Source organism: Ascidiella aspersa, chromosome 1 (assembly GCF_963924565.1).
Source record: "Ascidiella aspersa chromosome 1, kaAscAspe10.2, whole genome shotgun sequence".
NCBI lineage: Eukaryota > Metazoa > Chordata > Ascidiacea > Phlebobranchia > Ascidiidae > Ascidiella > Ascidiella aspersa.
In genome coordinates, this window is record NC_139447.1 from 2,504,555 (window position 1) to 2,524,153 (window position 19,599).

The window sequence follows — 19,599 nt, forward strand, 5'->3', positions numbered from 1 at the left end:
GAGCTCATACTGGAGAAAAGCCATACAAATGCAACGAATGTGGAAAGTTTTATCGCCATGCCTCAAGTCTTAATAAACACAAAAGAACGCATCCTAAAATGAAACCTTTAAAACCAAAACTTGTGACTAGTTTTAAATCACACAAACAGGAAATGAAACACAACAATGGTATGTTATATAAGTTCAAGATATATCTGCAATTTATAGAAAATATGAATAAGTGCGAGCTTCGAATATATATCAAAGTGCAACTTCCTATTCTGTATGCCACTTCAACTTAATTAAAGGAAGGACCACTTAGGCCTAATAAGGATATATTTAATTTCTAACATCAATATAGCAACGGGATTGTATAATTGTTACTCAATGATCCTTTATTAATTTTACTTAAATAAAGGGTTTGCAATTATCCCTGGGCCATCCGTATCTATTGAGCTTTACTTTTCGGATTTTAAAAGTTAAGTAATCTTGTTTAAGTAAAGGAACTACTTATTTATTTTATAAATCGCTATATTTTAAGATGTTGTACACCCCTGTCTTAAGATTGCAAGGTTTTTTTTTTGGTATGAGATGGTTGATTTATGGAATGTGGAGCTATTTGTATTGATGTTCAACAAAAAAACTCATTACAATTTTATGTTCTCGCAATACACCAAACACCTTTAAGTTTTGTTTTGCATATTTATTAAAATTAAGCAGTTCATATTGAAGAGTTAATCTAGGTCAACTTTTTTCCTTTTACACGGCAGCCTTGGTTACATTTCCAGTTTAACTAGATTTTAGTTATTCTGTACAAATGTACGCTAGAGCTTACGTCATTTGTGGCTCGCACGGTTCTATTATGACGTAAAAATGCTAGCTGTGTTCTTAACAAATATAAGCGGCTGATTGCAGCAAGCACATTGGTAAGTTAAACCCCATTCTGACATATTTTGAACTACTTTCTACAGCAGTAGAAGTTGTGCACTTGTTGAGGAAGGTATTTAACTTGCACGGATCCGTCAACACAGAATGCAACGTTCCGATGTCACGTTTGTGAAAAGGAATTCAAAAACTGTGACATACTAAAACAGCATTGGCTGGAGTTCACTTTAAGAAACACAAATGCAAGGTATGTGGGAAAATGTTTGGAACAATTTATGCACTTGCAATCCACATGCGATTTCACACTGGAGAGAAACCCTTCAAATATAATTATTGCGCAAAATGTTTCCACCTAGCTTCAAACTTGACAGTACACGAAGAATTCACACTGGAGAAAGACCATATGAGTGCAAACATTGCGGAAGATGCTTTACCCAAGCACATCATCGTAATGATCACGAAACAATTCACACTGGAATAAAACCTTACAAATGCAAAGATTGTGGAAAATGCTTTTCTCAATCAGGAAGTCTAACAAACCACGAAACAATTCACACTGAGTTAAAATCTCACCAATGCAAATATTGTGGAAAATATTTCAACCTTGCTGCAAGTCTTAGATCACATGAAAGAGTTCACACTGAGGAAAACCTCACGAATGTACAATTTGTGGAAAATGTTTTAGCCAGAGAAGACATCTTAAAGTTCATGAAAGAATTCACACTGGAGAAAAACCTTACGAATGCAAAGAATGTGGAAAGTGTTTTAGCCAGGCATCAAATCTTAATAAACACAAAAGGACCCACTCAAAAGAAGAAACATTTTGAAACCAAAACTTGCGACTAGTTTTAAATCTTACAAAAACATTTACGTGTAATAACTGTTTTGTATTATATGAAACATATAAATTGTTTTTCAACAAATAAAGCACAACAATTGTTGTAAAAGTTAATGAGATCTCTGCAATTTAAGGAGCGTGAATGTGTGCGAGCGTAGATTATATATCGATGAACACTTTTATATGTTGGTCTTATGTGCCAATTTAGAAAAAAGTAAAATTAAAGGACCAGTTCGTAAGACTGCATTACATTTCCAAAATTGATAAAGTTTAAGTATTCTATATCATTTTACCCACTGGACATCTATATATTTTGAGATATTAGTATCGTTAAAACAGTGGCTAAGTTGTATAATATTTATTTAATCCTATTCTTCTTGACGTCACAATGGTGTTAAATAAATAATAGTCCCATACCCACTCCCTACAATGTCTGGCGTTGTTTGTCCATTTAGCTTGCAAAAATATACCTGTAAAACTTATAGTTCTATAATAATAATTAATAGCCAAAAATTCATAGAATAAAACATAACAATGGTTGTAAATAATAGAAAATATGTTTACAAATGGAAATATGAATATTGTGAGTTTCGAACATATATCAAAGTGTAACTGCCTATACCAGTGTTTCTCAATCTATATGACACAAAATTGGTTCTGCACTGCTGTAGTTCACTTGGGTAGATTACTGGGACTGGTTCTAGGCAAGATATCATTCAAATTTAAGAAAACTTAAATTGATGTTTATTTGAAAAGAGTTGAAAAAAGTTTACAAATACTGGTCTATATTCTATACTTAATGCCACTTTCGCCAAGTTAATACGGATACTCAATTTGTAAAATCGAGAAAGTAACAGGTTTAATATACACTATGGTTAAATAAATCGTTTATAATTATTCCCACATTTTATATATATAATTTCTATCAAACAATGTTGTGAATTTTACTTTTTAGATTGTCTAAGTAAAGATAAGCAATCCTATTGTTTAAACATATATAAAAAATTATAACTTGTTTTACGCATCTGAGATAGTCCAAGAAATCTGGAATTGACATTACACAAGAAACATGTGAACTGAAACCTAATGTTATAAAATGGCGTACGTCGGGCATAATGAAAATAGACCGACACATAATATTTATGTCGGAAAAACTTAACCATCGGGAAGTTGTAAACTATTACTTGCGACCCCTTCTTACAATTTTGCAAGATAAAAGTTTATTTTGGTTGCTGATCAAACTTCAACGCCTTTTTCGTTTTTATAATCGCTGTAAAATATTTAATGAATGTCGTCAAACTTTTTGTTTCTATAACAACATGCCTTTTGGCATTTAAATTTAGATTATGGAGCAACAATTTAAAAAGCAGTTAACAAGTACGTTTAGTTAGGTTTGCTAAAGTAAAACGAGATACATACCGTTCACCAGCCTCACACCTATACGTCCTTAGTTAGCCATTATTTTACTGTTAAACAGTTGTTTAATGGTATCGATGGACAGGCAGGCTACTGTGTAACTCTATGTATATATGTTGCCTTCCGCTGTAATTTTGATTTCTAACGTTTGTTTGAAGCCTTCATTAAACATTACTACTCTACATTGCTTATTTGACGTCACAATGCACGTGACTGTTGTCTACTGACGGGTGACCAAACCGAACAGTGGACTATCGGCGTTTTTCGATGCATTGTACTTTTTAAGACTTATAGACTAGCGACTTTAATAACCGGGTTATTTTATCGTGTGTTCTGAGATTTGTGAATATATATTCAACGAGCAATCAACTGAGTGAAGTGACTCTTTCTAGAGTTGAAGAAGTGTAGGTCAGTCATTTAGGCGGCCTTACCTGTAAATACGTCTGCTAATCGCTAAATGCTATATACTGATACGCTATCAGTTCTTATAATGTTACTGCAAAACATAGCAATGCTGTATTTTGTTAATTCCATTCCTTAAAATCGAGCAGAAACCTTTGAGAAAAAATAAACGTCTTTAAAAACTGCCAAATGACCCCAACCATGAATAATTTTAAAGTATGTTTGATTTATTTGTTTCAACTCAAAAATAAAATACGCTCAATCTATTTGTACATGTAACTATCCATGCGTTACATTACATCAGCCATGCGTTTCGGGCTTAACGAAACGGAAGTTAGCAGTTTCAGAAAAGCTGTGCGATGTGTATAGTTGCATTTCTGTAAAGCAGGCAGTGGCATTTAGTTTAGCTTATCGCGGTAAAAGCGTTCAGCATTGCTTCTTAAAAGTATGATTTGTTAGAAAAAAATGACAGCTATATACGTTTGCTTGGAAACTGCAGATGTGGTTACGATTATATAATATACATAAAAATTTAGTGTTTATGTGGCGGCTACATATTAACTAACCACAGCTACAGTATTAGTCCTTGTATATCAACACAATTGTCAATAAGGATGCACCATCATTAACCCTGTAAGAGGTTAAAGCCATTTAGTATAAATGTATACATTACGCTCAGTGGCTTATTCATTAATCTTCAACTTGTAGATTCAAAATAGTAATTTAGCCATCCATAGATTTTTGTTTATGCTTCAGCTTACAGTATGCTTAAGCCTACAGTATTGTTTACAGCAGTGATTCCCAAACTGTGTGCCTCGAGAGACTAAGTGTGCCGCGAAACTTTTTGTTATTTCGGAAAATAAGTTGTTTGTATTATACAAATAGGCAAACACTTAGACTTAAACGCGCATTATAGCCATTACAAAGAATCATGTTGGGACATTTACAAATAGTTTGTCGTGTGTCAAGGGCGACTGTAAAAGGACTCTACTGTTGATCAGTTAAAAAAAAGACTCTACTGTTGATCTGTTAAAAGTTATTACGGTTATTATTTTTGTGTAAATTATCACGTTTTCGTATTGAACTAATATTGAGGCTCTCTGGTAAAAAAATAATAACGAGCAATTAGAAAATATTATTAACAGATCCCAGTTATTAAATCCTGACGTTTAACTAAAAGTTTGAAAATGGCGAATGCTTTTATAAATGCTTTTTATAAAGGCGGGTATATTATTTACTAGGCCTATAAATAAAAGTTTACGTTAAACTAATTTGCAACAATCGTAAACTTATAAAATGCTAAAATTGTAAATTAAAGTATATATTTATGCAACCACACGAGGGCTCTGAAGCCACAACAGAATGTTGAAACATGAAAACAAAGATGAATATTGTGGTTATTTCACAGAGTGGGTTCTTTAAGGCCAGAACAGCCGAACATCGTCGTGTTTTCGTTCTTTGAGCAGCAACACTTAAATGCTACAGTATAAACTAGTTTGTTGCGGAATTATAATTTCATTTGTACCTGGATAATTAATAAGTATAAGAAAAAACCTGGGTTCTTTCAGTGAGCATTTTAATGGTTTCAGTTCGCCAAACAAGACATAATGGTGTTCTATCAATATTGGTTCATTTTTCCTTATTAATGCTATAGATTTTCTTCGTCGAAATGGTATTGATATAATGCGTTTTATTTTTTACCTGTGATTCAAACTATAGCTGTTGCCAAATGTGTTTAAGCTGAATTTTGCAATCCAAGCAAATATTGTAAGTTGATTATGAACATTAATGTTTTGAAAAGCGTTACATGTTAAAAGTGAATATATATATAAATCAAATTGAACCGCAAATGGTTCTTCGTAATTTCTACAAGTTATTTGTGTTTGCAATTTCCAACGTGTTTTGCTTAAATCAGTCATTTCGCTGTAATAAAAATTTGGAAAATGTTTCTAAAAGTTTTTGCTATGTACAAGAGAAAACCACATACGAGAATTCACACTGAAGAAAAAACCTTTGGTCTCAACAAGATTGAAATACTTTTAAATCGGTCAGCAAATCTCAATTTGTTCAAAATTGTAAATCTAACAAAGAAAAGAAATATTCTTCTTGAATTATGAATGCACAAAACTAGAACTGTGTTATCGGGAAAATATCATATTTCTCGTCTCTTTCAATGTTATAGGTCATGTTGCGCAGCATTGGAAAACTCTTATGTGAATGGCAACATGTGTAACGGAAGTTAAGTGGCCGTTCTTGGTGTTTTCTTACATTGTGTTTACCTGCGCAAAAGGTGTTAGGGTTATATTGCGGTCTTTAAAGCAGTAAATACTTCAGTTTGGTTTATTGTCAAACGTACAAGCGTCTTATCTCATTTGCAGCTGCGATAAATAACACTCTGCTAGCAGCAGTGTTGCGTGGTTCGAACCCGTCGTTATCCTGGCTGCATTGTTCGCCGCTTTGTTAATCCCCGCGCCAGGACAATTATCACCCGTTTCCCTGAGAAGAAAGCATCTTGTCGTTCGACCTGATAAAACCAACCAAGCAAATGTGTTTAACGTCATAGTAGTGTCTGTACTGAGGGGAGTTTACTACAGACTATAAGTTGCTGTAAATATATTTTGGGAATAGTAATTAATGAAAGGCTTTAAAACCGAAAGGAATATTAAAGTATATACATTTGTTAATTTTATGTTTTATTACAAGCCATTTATATACAACACTACAGCCGATAAAATACAACGTTTTTAGTACGCCGAATCAGGTTTTCATTAGGCCTATCTATAACTTCTAATTGATGCCAGAAAAAGAGATGGTTATATTTCTTACTAAACCTTAAGCTTTACAGTGCATTTAAAGATATAACATAAACGTAATAGAAGCAAATAAAATTCTAGGCTTTCATTAACAACTTGTCGTTGTTTCCTGTTTGTTTGTACAACAATTATAGTACGTCTTTATGCCTAAACGTGGCGCATTTATTAAGGGATTTAATACACTTAGCATTTAGCCAACTATATGCACACTCTATTTTCTGGTGCTTGTGCTTCTGGCAAATTCCCAACAAGTTCCTACTAACAGGATGCAGCAGGTCTGCGTAGTTCAGTTGATAGAGACGGTCCCGGTTAGAGACAGTGCCAGGATGGCGGGAGGTCTTCAAACCTCACCATAGACTAATTTTCCGGATGCAGCAGTCAATAGTGGTTTGGTTGTTTCTCGACCTTCTCATAGTAATCTGCTTAGCATTCACTTGATACATCGACAGTTACTTTATGACCGTGGTCCTGAGTTCTAGTTTCATTACAACGTAATTTTACGAACAGTTTACCAGCGAGGAAACAGATTTAACAGCCTCTCTCTCTGCCTAATAAATGGATGATTAATGTTATGGTAATTATGCCAAATAAGGTCCCAAATCGTACGCATTGACATGATGTATACATCACATATTACAGCTACATTTTTTAGAATTATTGAAGATTTATAGAATTGCTTATTATTGTGTAGTAATCTTGTGAGTCTTAGGAACAAAGTAGGCAACTTCAGGTATAAAGTGCAATAGCAGATCACACAAAAGTGTTTTATCCGAAACTCCTTTTATGTATAGTATTCCAAACTGCTGTAAATTCACTAAAAACTTTATTCTATTACGGTTTAAATGATGCTACATAAAACAGTTGGGTTTGTTTATTCAGTTTGTGCTTTTTATACTTAAAAGTTAAATGCATTCTAATGCTTGTTTTCAAGCCCAAATTACCTTCTTATGTCCTAGGTTTGCTCATTAATTCTTTATACACGTGCGTTTCTAATTTGGATAATTGCTTAAACATTTGTGTTTTCTTATGGCGTAAAGCAAAATGACGATTTTTGCGCTTCTTATAACGACCAATTGCTTGAGATTATCACATCAATTTTTATTGGCGCGATGCTGATTTGAATTTGCCAGGTCCCTTCATTTTTGTGTAATTATAATTAAGCGTCAATTTAATCTTATTGGACGAGTAGCTTTTTAAACTGGATTTGTTTGAACTTCTAGGTGCATGAATTTTGTAATTTTTGTTTGCCTTTTTACCTTATTAAAATGCGTTTCTATTGCGAACGTAACGCTTTTATAGTTAACAAGAATCGTAATTATGAGGTTAGATAGGATCGTCTAGATTTGTTGTGCTAGTAATTTAATGAATAATTTATAAAAATAGTTTATCACACTATGTTTCAGGAATTAAATAAATATGTTAAACCACCATTTTTTCTAAAGGTTCTGTTGCCACGATAACAAATTGGCCATCACAAGAAAATTAACCTGTAAGCAAAGAGTCTGAAAATAAAGAACAAAGTGATTTGGATCAAATGACAACCAAGAAGGAACAAAGCACGAATCCGTCAACACAGAATGCGACGTTTCGATGTCGCGTTTGTGAAAAGGAATTCAAAAACTGTGACATACTAAAACAGCATTTGGCTGGAGTTCACTTTAAGAAACACAAATGCAAAGTTTGTGGGAAAATGTTTGGAACAATTAATGCACTTGCAATCCACATGCGAATTCACACTGGAGAGAAACCCTTCAAATGTGCCTATTGCGCAAAATGTTTCCACCAAGCTGCAACCTTGAAAGTACACGAACGAATTCACACTGGGGAAAGACCGTATGAGTGCAAATATTGTGGAAGATGCTTTACCCAAGCACATCATCGTAATGATCACGAAACAATTCACACTGGAATAAAAGCACACCAATGCAAATACTGTGGAAAATGTTTTAACCTTTCAGCAAGTCTTAGATCACATGAAAGTGTTCACACTGAGGAAAAACCTCACGAATGTACAATTTGTGGAAAATGTTTTAGCCAGAGAAGACATCTTAAAGTTCATGAAAGAATTCACACTGGAGAAAAACCTTACGAATGCAAAAAATGTGGAAAGTGTTTTAGCCAGGCTTCAAATCTTAAAGTTCATGAAATAATTCACACTGGAGAAAAACCTTACAAATGCAAAGAATGTGGAAAGTGTTTCAGCCAGGCAGGCCATCTTAGTAGACACAAAAGAACGCACTTTAAAGAAAAAACCTTTTAAAACTAAAATTTGCGACTAGTGTTAAATCGTTGAAAAACATATACGTGTATAACTAGTATATATTAAGTTTTGTTGTATATTAAACATAGAAATTGCTTTACAAAAAATAAAACACAACACTTGTTGTAAAAGTGAAAGAGATCTCTGAAATTTAAGGAGTGTGAATGTGTGCGAGCTTAGAATATATATCGATGAGCAACTACCTATGCTGTACTTTATGGTACTCCAGCAAAAGTTAAATTGAAGGACCAGTTCATTAGACTGCATTCAATTTCCAAAATTGTAAAAATAAAGAATTCTATATTTTTTTACCCACTGGACATCTATACATTTCGAGCTATTATTATCGTTAAAACAGTTGCTCCAAGTTGTGTTATTTATTCGTATTATTTGTGTATTTGCAATGTTGTTAAATAAAATAACAGTCCCATACCCTCTCCCTACAATGTTTGACGTTGTTTTGTCCATTTAGCCTACCAAAATATACCAACTTTTTAGTTGTATAATAAACAAATTGCGAACCTACACTTTATAATTTTTTAAAATAACAATAGTTGTAAAAAATTAAAATTATATCTGCAAATAGAAATGTGAATATTGCGCAAGCTCCAAACATATATCGAAGTATGCTTATACCAGTGTTTCTCAACCTATGGGCAGCGACACAATATTGGGTCTCCACTGCTGCAGTTCACTTGTTAGACTGGGGTTGGTTCTAGGCAAGTTATAATTCAAATTTGGGAAAACATAAATGTTAGAAGCAATTTCTATGATTTAATTCATGACACTTTAGCCAAAGTAAAAAAGCCAGACCCGTTAATAAGGATGTGATAACGATAAAGTAACAGTATTCTGTATTTGTAATCCAGTTATTTTTTTCGTCGCCATGGTGTTAAAAAATAAAGCGTTTGTAAATTAATTAATTATCCCTCCCATTTATGTGCATAATTCGAAAACGCTGCCATTTTAAACACTGCTATGACTTTTACTTTTCATCTTTTTTATTATATAAACAATCTTGTTGCGTAAACGAAATACAAATTATGATTTTTTTTTGGTTTTAATAAACGCTGCGTGTTAAATGCGCATAAAATGGGAATGCCAAACTAAGCACGCATCCGAGATTTGCATATTATATTTCGCATTTGAACAAAACGGGAATTGACATTTAAGAAGAAACATGTGAGTGCAAATGTGTTAGTTACCGTAAGTTTTCATAAATTTTAAAAAATGGCGTACGTCGGGCATTTCGCAAAACAATCGTAAAATTGCAAAGTGTTAGTTTCGACCCCTCGTTATAACGTTGATAGATGGGAATTCAGCTGTTTCATTTTATCTTTGCGTCGTGCGGGTGCGACTGCTGATAACAACTGTCATCTTTGCTTGCTGATTGCGCCTTCAGGGCCTTTTTCGTTTTTATAATCGCACTAAAATATTTATGGTCGTCGCAACATTTTAGTCACAATAGCAACATGCCGTGGTGTTTGTATTTAGGTTATGGAGCAACAATTTGTAAAGGACTTGATAATAGAGCTGATAAGTGTACTTTGTTATAAGAAGATGAAAGCCGAACCATACTGTTGATTCAATTTTCGCCACAACAGATTTGAAATCAATGGATATTCAGCATTTAAGTGGAGGGTCCGATTGTGAAGAACGAAGCAAGCCTCTGATTGTTCGAAGAAATATCACCAAAGATCTTTCAAGAAGCAAAAGAAAATCCAAGCACGAAGCTGAAACAAACAAAGAGTTCAGATGTGAAGTTTGCGAAAAGTGCTTCAAAGGTCTTTACGCGCTTCGCGAACATTTGTCCAGACTTCACTTCAAGAAGCACGAATGTAAGTTGTGCGCGAAAATGTTTGGAACCAAGCACTTGCTTAACACTCACATGCGAACTCACACTGGAGAAAAGCCGTATCAATGCAAACAATGTGCGAAGTTTTTTTCCCAGTTGGGACACCTCAGACAACATGAACGAATCCACAGCGGGGAGAAACCTCACAAATGCAATCGTTGCGCTAAAGCTTTTGTACAGTCGAGTGCTCTTAAAACGCACGAACGAATCCACAGCGACGAGAAACCTTTCAAGTGCAAGCAATGTGCAAAATGCTTTCGCTCGTCTTCAGATCTTAAAACACACGAGAGGATTCACACTGGAGAAAGACCTCACCGATGTAAATACTGTGAGAAAAGTTTTGTTCAGGCCGGACATCTTCGAACACATGAAAGGACGATTCACATCGGCAAAAAGCCGTATAAATAAAAACATATATTTCCCTTACATTGCTTTAATAAATTTGTTACATTAATGCCTTGCGTAGCAATTGCGCTAACGATGTTTCAGTTCGACCATTATTTCTCACTGCTGTTTGTTTATACCTGCTATTAAAATATCTGATGTCAAAAAAGTCACCCGACATATCTTTACGGTGCGTTTTGGAATGCAGGGTTAATGAGCTTAGCACATTGAACAAAATTAACTGAGATTTAAGTTCATGAGGCGTGAAACTGCGTAAGAAAGCAACAAGTCCGACATAAAACTGTATGTTATATTTACATCACGTCTCAACAACTTCAAAGTTGCTCAAACCTGGACAGCTGCTAGAATGCAAACTTCTCTTGAGGGCAGCACTTATGTCGGCGTAAGACTGCATTGATGTTGCTTTTAACGGTTGAGATTACTTAGGTCCATGTTCTAGTGGGATATTCCTAAAACGAGACGCACGGTTAAACGTTTTTGAGCACTCCTAAGAAATTATTGTTTTATTTAAACCAATGTCAGCGTTTAAATATGTCAAAGGAAAATTATGATTAATTATTAAGATCCTAATAAACATGGTAATGTAAAAATGTCTAGTTTATTAATGAATTGTAATCCATTGATACATAATGGAAAATCTATATTTATTGGTGGGAGGATTGAAACATAACGCCTGTATGTTGGAAACCATGCACCATTCGAGTTTGCGATTCAGACGCTGTTGTTTTACTTGGTCTCCGCTGCGCAATACAAAGCAATAGCAACTCGGTGTGAAGTTAGCTGCTTCAACACATGAACGCAAAAAACGCACTTGGCCAATCTGCAGTGCAACATATTTTGCATTAGTTAAGGTCCGTTGCGCCAGATAGCCGTGGCTTCTTGGGATTTACCAACGAGCTAAAAATAGAATAGACTAATTTAACGAGTTGCAATATTTCGTTTAAGGCATTGTTGTAATGTCAGATAAGGTTTCCTTACAGTCAAGTTGAGTTGGATTGTCAATTTAAGGCGATTTAACAATTTTATTTCACGCCTTGGTTTTGTTCTGTATTTTGCAAATTACTAATTTAGCGAAGGTTAACTAAGAAGTTTGTAAGTTTGACAAATCATGAGTTTGTTGTTCTAAACCAGGGATGTCCAACATTTTATTATAGTGGGCCGCATTGACGCTTGAAATAATTTAATGGGCCGCAGAACCTATTAAGTTTCAAGATTAAGTATTGTTCTTTAGAGTTATAACGGGCCTTTATAGTTATATATATATATTTTTTACCAATACTATACGATTAGTGCGCCCCTAAAAGCTGACTGGTACATTTAAATTAGGTTAATATTGAACGTTTAAAATACTACTTGGGAGTCGAAATGACTAGCGGGCCGCACCAAAATTTCAGACGGGCCGCAATGTGGCCCGCGGGCCGCAGGTTGGACATCCCTGTTCTAAACTAAGCCATCAAGATAAACAGGTTGGCCAAATGAATAAAAAGAATACCTCCTCGAACTATTAGAGAGGTAGAGCTTCAAATTTTAAGCTTAATTCTTAAAGTAACAATTCCCGTACAGCATTTACGCTTTGTGATAAATATTTACGTGGTAAAAATATTTGTTTAACTTTGCGCATTACATAATAACAACAGCTTATGGAGTGTATAATTCGTGGAAAGAATTACGCTAAGAAGTTCATTACAGCAACTGTGAGCGGCGTAGTACAGTTTGTGATCGAGTAACGTCACTTAGAGCAGGGATTCTCAAATGTGTATAGCCAAATATACCTTAGATTTACCTGAATGTATGGCGTATCCATTAAACATGATAAAATGAAAAGATCAAACACGTGTTTAACATTGAAAGACATAACGTGGTATCAACTAGTTTAGACGAAAGAAATGCTCGGCCCGTTAGAGCGTCAGTGCCAAACTTTCTAAGATCCGTTGCTTACATAATCAGCATGACAGTGATAACTAAATTCACTACAGTTATTTGTGTTTGAAGCGAGTAAAAATAGCGTCGAAACAAAATGGTGATTATGGATGAAATTTGTAATATTTTGCTACTTCATAATAACAATTCCAATCACAGGGATTTGTAAATGTCTAGATTTAATTCACACATGGGCGCTGCGCTTTGCAAGTTTCACCTTTTTCTCGCTCGTGTCATGAACGTTAACAACAACTTCTTTTAATCAATTGTTTGGAAAATCTTAACAAATCCAGCAAAATTAAATCGTTTTACGTACGTAAGAAATTTTAGTCGCGAACCCCAGTTTGACAACCCCTGATGTAGATTGCATATATATAATATAACTTGCAATATTCAGGACTAAGCATTTTATGTAAGTTACTAACATGAGTAACTAACACTTGTACAATAGTATTAAGCGAATGCCGGTAAATAGCGCTTTAATTGACGCCACGAGCTACGATTAAACAGTCAACTCATCGCATTAAGTGTTCCTGTGAGTTGTAACTCGCTAAGTAGTAACGAAGTAACCAAATAAAACAAGGAAAGCGGTTGTTAACAAATATGAGATACTTTGGGGGTACCAGAGAAATGCAGACTCAGTTTGTCACGGTATTTATAAATACTTTGGAGCAAACAGGATCACAATGCTATTACCTTTCTTACTAAATATTACATTGATAGACATATTGTGTAGTTTATATATTCAATTATTATATATATTGCTTTTTACATGGATACATGGAATGCAATACTTAGTAGAAAAAACGTAATGTTGTATTCTTCGCAGCGAAGAATTACTGATTGCTGTGCGAGACCTTACATAAGTTTTAATTTTATCAGCAAGTTCATATTCTGCGGGGGTTAAGATCTCAAAATTTCTACTTTCTGTGTTGAACCTCAATGGAATCTGCTGCTACTATCAAAGGGTAATTTGTTTAGCAAACTTCTTTTTCCAGGAAATTGGTAAAAATGTCAAAGCACGAAGGGTATTTTGTAAGTACAAAGCTGAAAAAGGAGAGCGATGATGGATTTTGTGATGATTCTGTTGAAACAATAACAAATTGTTCATTACAAGAACATCAACCTGTAAGTGAAGAGTCCGATTGTGAAGCACTAAGTTACTTGAATCAAATGAATGCTACGGAAGATCAAAGCAATAGTCTTTCAACACAGAATACAGAGTTTCGCTGTCACATTTGCGAAAAGTGTTTCAAATATCGTTACAAACTAAAACAGCATTTGACTGGATTTCACTTCAAGAAACATAAATGCAAGGTTTGCGGGAAAATGTTTGGCAGAAATAACGACCTTGAAATCCACGTGCGAACTCACACCGGAGAAAAGCCCTTTACATGTGCTTATTGCGATAAATGTTTCAACCATGCTCAAACCTTGAAATACCACGAACGAACTCACACTGGGGAAAGACCATATCAGTGCAAATATTGTGGAAAATGTTTTACTCGATTGTCACATCTCAAAACACATAATAATATACACACTGGGGAAAGACCATACAAATGTAAAGTTTGTGGAAAATGTTTTAGCCATACAGGAAGTCTTACATATCATGAAAGGATTCACACTGGAGATAAACCTTACAAATGCAAAGAATGTGGAAAGTGTTTTAGCCGGACATCACTTCTTACTAAACACAAAAGAACTCACTCTAAAGAAGAAACCTTTCAAAACAAAACTTGTGATCAGTTTTGAATCGCACAGACAATTATTCCTGGAAAAATTTTTTCTAATATATTAAACGTAGAAATTGCTTTACAGAAAATAAAACACCACAATGGTCGTACTTATATATAAAATAAAACTGTAATTTAAAGGAAATGGAAATATTTGCGAGCTTCGAACATAAGAGAGCCGCAAATGGCCTGCGAGCCTCAGTTTTCCAACCTCTGTAAATGTATGTTTATTTGTATCTGAATTAAAAACTGCGAACAACTAAGAAAGACAGTGGAGATAGTTTCATCCATATGTTTCCTACATCAAATTTTCCACTCCAATCCTAGCTTGAACATATACCAGTTATCCGTTACATAAAAAACAGTCTTCCGTTACGTAATGCCGTCCATGCGTTTCATAAAACCAACCATGCGTATATAAACCATGCGTGACGTTTGGAACTCAACAAAACGGAAGTTTTTGGTTGTACAAGTTGTGCTATGTTCACTTAGTTGTACTTCTGTATTGCGTGAAGTGAATGGCAGTAATTTAAATTCGAGCTGCATAATTTTCCTATGGTATTTGTGTGGACATTACAGCATTATTGCTGGTAAGTATCAGTGGAAGCAAGTTAAGCATAGTTTAAGCAGCATGATTAGTTGTTAGTAACTTGTATGTGTTCACTTCGAGAAGCATCTTGAATTGAATTAAAAATAAATACAGAAAACGTGACCAACCATTCAAATATAATAATAAGAATAAGAGCATTTGAAAAGCAGCATCGAAAACTCGAGCAGCCACTGATTAAACCAGTGTTTCTGAACCTTTTTAGCGCTCGTACCCTTTGAGCTTTCATAAACTTTTCTCGTACCCCTTGCCTACAATGGTCGACGGAAGTAAAGAAAATTGTAATATTAGGAATTAAACTCAGTGTATTTATAACTTACGCGCTGAATACATGCAATAAATACATTCTTGTAAGTCTAACAATATTTACAACACACAAACAATCAGACAATTTACTAATGGCTATTTGTTGTTGCTTTACGTAAATTAGCGCATAATGTCACGCTGCATGTCGTACCCCCTGCTTTGGTGCTTCGTACCACTAAGGGGTACACGTACCCCCTGCTTTGGTGCTTCGTACCACTAAGGGGTGCACGCACCCCCCTGGTTAAGAACCCCTGGATTAAACCTTCTTTTGTTGGTCACGCTGTGCTGCTACGCTCTAGTAAGTTTGCCTGAGGCTTTTGTGAGATTACTTAGATCAGGGTGGTCCAATCCTAGGCCCGCGGGCCACATGTGGCCCGCAACATCATTGTTCGTGACCCGCGAACAGTGTTGAACCATTGCAATCAGGGGCGCCCGCAGAAAATTTTCCAGGGGGGGCAATCAGGGGCGTAACCAGAAAATCAAAAAATGGTCCTGAAATTTCAACTTAGGGAATTCCCCCTTTTCCGCCTGATGTTAATGAATAATGACGTCATTGAAATAGTGACAGTATGACGTCATAGAATGGTAATTGCAAGCCGATAGAAAAAAACCAGAAACAGCCAAATACGTCCAGCAATAGCGAGCACGTGCGTCATTGACAATCCTGTCAGGCGCCAGCTGCGAAACCACAGTGTGCAAGCGTTAACTTTAGGGAAAAAACAAACCAAGACCTTAAAATATGTGTGTTTAATTGTGGTAGAATAATACATAATTCGACTATCAGCAGCGCAGTTTTCAAGTTCCATGAACGGAACAAAAAAAGAAATAAGGTTTGACTTAGCGTTGTCAATTGTCGAATACACACTTGCGAATCAGTCAACCTAAACCAGCGCTTCTCAACCAGTGGGGGCCATAAAAACATTTGAGGTGGGCCACAGACCAATTTAAAAAGCTAGATTTAGTTTCATTTGTGTCATTGTATTTAATTTTAAAGGAATAATGGTTTGGCAGAAATTAAAAAGGAATGTAAACTTATTGTTCAGCCGCAAGTATCTCACTAATGCACGGTTGATTAAATAATCTGTTTTGAAATATGTTCTGCTGTGTTTTGTTCTAAACCAGGGATGGCACGCGACCTAATAAAAAATGGCACGCAAGCCCTCCTAAAATAGGCTACTTAATTTGTTATTCACCCAATTGTCAAAAAATACTTTATTTTGTACAGTAAATTGCTAATTTTTTATACAGTAAAATCATTCTAATAGTATAACAATATATTGTAGTGGAGGCTAGCATTTACATAACTATAAAGTTTGGTGTGAGGAAACAAGAAGCAAAATTCAGCTCACGGACGGACAGTTTGTTGCAGTAATGCGCACTGCTATACGTATTTATTGTTTTTAAAAATGCGCTTTTATTATTAGAAAGTATTAGTTACTAAACTTTGGCACGGGAAGAAGTTATAGGATAAAAATTGGCACGCCGGCATGATTGAGTTGGACACCCCTGTTCTAAACCTATTTTAAAGGTTTTTCTTTCATAAAAATTCTATTGGGCCACAGAATTTTTTTGCAACGTACATGGGCCACGAAAAAAAAGGTTGAGAACCACTGACCTAAACAAACAACGAAAGAGAAAAACTATCCAGCGTTTACGGTCGACCAAACTAAAAACGAAAAACGGCGTTTTGCGCTTGATTTTGGCTTATTGTTTTTGCAACTTATGAACGATAAATTATATCTCGCTTCTGGAACGAATTGTTTCACAGGATTTTACTGCGACTAAAATGCTAACGCCCTGACCATTTACATGTTTGTTAAAAAAAACATTCTACGCCAGGGGTTCTTAAACTGCACTGTCATTCGATTAAACACCAAAATTAAACACCTGAAATGGGCGAAAATGTAACATGTTTAAAAATAAACATGTTTAAATTTCAGGTGTTTAGACGTTTTGCCGTTTATTCGGTCAGGTGTTTAGAGCTAGTATTCAGTGTTTCCAAATCAATTCCACAAAAATTTCATTGGGTTAACCATTTTATTGCGCGAAAAAGGTGAAAAACAACAAATAGCTCAACACAGTAACAGTTTTAAAAAATGTAAAACTTGGAAAAGAAAACTCTACGTAAAAAATTAAAAGCTCATTTCAGAAATGAAGAGGTAGGAAAACTGAAAACATATATAATACACAAAATGACATGTTGGAATTGGGTACAATGAAAGTGTTAAGAGAAAAAGTAAATAAAAGCAACAAAAGATATATATTTTTTAATATTTATAATTTTCTATACGTGGGTTGTTTAAAAACATATATAAACACAGGGCAACTGGATGTATAACTTAAATACTGGGCATATTAACAGACTCAAATAGCAATAAACTCAACCTAACAATTTATTCGACAAGTGTTGTTTTTCCACTTATTTAACGTTCATTCCATCCACTAATATACAAATGCAGAAATGCTGCTGTGTCGTTCGAAAGGTTCACTCAGTAAAGGCCTCGAAGAGTTTTTCTTTTTAGAAGACAAGTTGAGCACGGATGCCTAAGAAATAAAATATACTTTGATAAATTTTATGCAATGAATAAAATTATATGCTGTCACAGAGTAGAACAACTCTTTTTGCTAAACCTCATAAAATTTACAAATTTACTCAGCAGAACCATTACATGTCATGTCATAAAATATGTTTTAGTCTGTCACTAATCAATACGAAAACATATTCTTATGACATGTACTATAAGTATAAGGCAATGCAGTCTTTTGGAAACATAGCATTAGGAAATGTATTATTTATGTTACACAGTGACCCAATGACAATTAAATCTCTATTTTTAATTATGTATCTACCACAAATTTAAAAATTAGATAAAAACTTAGAGTAATCACCTTGTGTATCAATTTTAGGAGTTTTATACTCTTTTGTTGTTTTCCGCTTGAACTTTTCCTGGGCTTGAATTTTACCATCTTACACTTTGCAATTAAAATTCCTGTAAATAAATAAAACAAATCTAATTAAAATATATAATTCTATTGAAGGGGTCAGTAGTGTACCAAAAGTACTACAGATTAAATTCTACATTTAAAGATGGAATGTAAAACTAAAACAATGGAAATGATAAGCTAAAACACATATTGAAGTACTTCAGAAATTTTGTAAAGATTAAAAAAACATCAAAAATGGTGAAAATGAATATTATTTAACATATATTTTAGTGTTCTATGATAAATCGTTTAGAGTAATAGTCTAAAAAATATATATTATTCGATTAGGAAAAGCAAACAGTTCTCCCCGTTGGCTTCTAAAACTAAAAGATAAAAGCGAAATTTAAATAAAGGGACAATATAAAACCTGTTTTAAAACTAAATTTATGTAAAACAGGTAATCAAAATTTACTTACATTTTCACAGTTAATCTTCTATTAACGAAGTTGTTTTTGAAGTCGAAAATAGCAAATGGTTTGGTGTAATTGATCGCCCTGAAACAAAGCAGTGTAATCTAAAAAACTTTATTAATTATTAATCTATTAAAAGCATACTTAATTATTTTTAGCAGAACATTTAAATTGCTATTTAAGTTTAAAAAATGGCATACACACCTTGACTGTTTCGCTTAATCCTTTCATGTCTACAAAGTGTAAGCAACAAACCATCATGAAATAGACTTTTATAACTTTCATTGCTTTAGGATTTATAAATAAAAAAATTCTGAAACAAAAATCCACTTTTAGTCATTTCGCTTGAAAATTTCTTTTTAACATACATTTCACATCCTAGACCTGTCAGTCTAGCACAGCTAATGAAACATTATTATTGCTATACGCATTTATCAACAAGCAAATTACAATAAATTTTATATAGAAATCATCACTATACACATTAGTATTTGTTTAACCACAATTTCAGTAACTCGAAAGCCAAATTACGCAAAAACGGCTTTAACTGTAATGTATAACTTGTACCAGTTTAAACCTTTTTCACTCACTGTTCAAACTGTCGCGCCTTTCGTCACAGGCCAGTGAATGTTCATCGGACCGAATCAATTTCAAATAATTTAACTCATGAATTCATTTGTGTATTTTTTATGTATAATATAACATAAATTTTGTTTCAAAACATAACACATTACTATAAATAGTTAAAATATATCTTAAATCAATACTTACTAATTGTCTTT

The 19,599-nt window shown here is 34.2% G+C and overlaps 1 long non-coding RNA gene and 1 pseudogene across 1 annotated transcript; one reads left to right on the top strand and one right to left on the bottom strand.

Moving 5' to 3' along the window:
• The first annotated feature begins 1,123 nt into the window (after positions 1-1,123).
• Positions 1,124-16,794, top strand: LOC146166526 (uncharacterized; annotated as a pseudogene).
• A 754-nt stretch (positions 16,795-17,548) lies between these two features.
• Positions 17,549-19,127, bottom strand: LOC146166527 (uncharacterized). The gene is made up of 4 exons (XR_014498697.1): positions 19,022-19,127; positions 18,824-18,901; positions 18,312-18,412; positions 17,549-17,966 (listed from the first exon to the last, which is right to left on the bottom strand). It is a non-coding gene; the product is annotated as an uncharacterized LOC146166527 (long non-coding RNA).
• Positions 19,128-19,599: the final 472 nt, after the last annotated feature.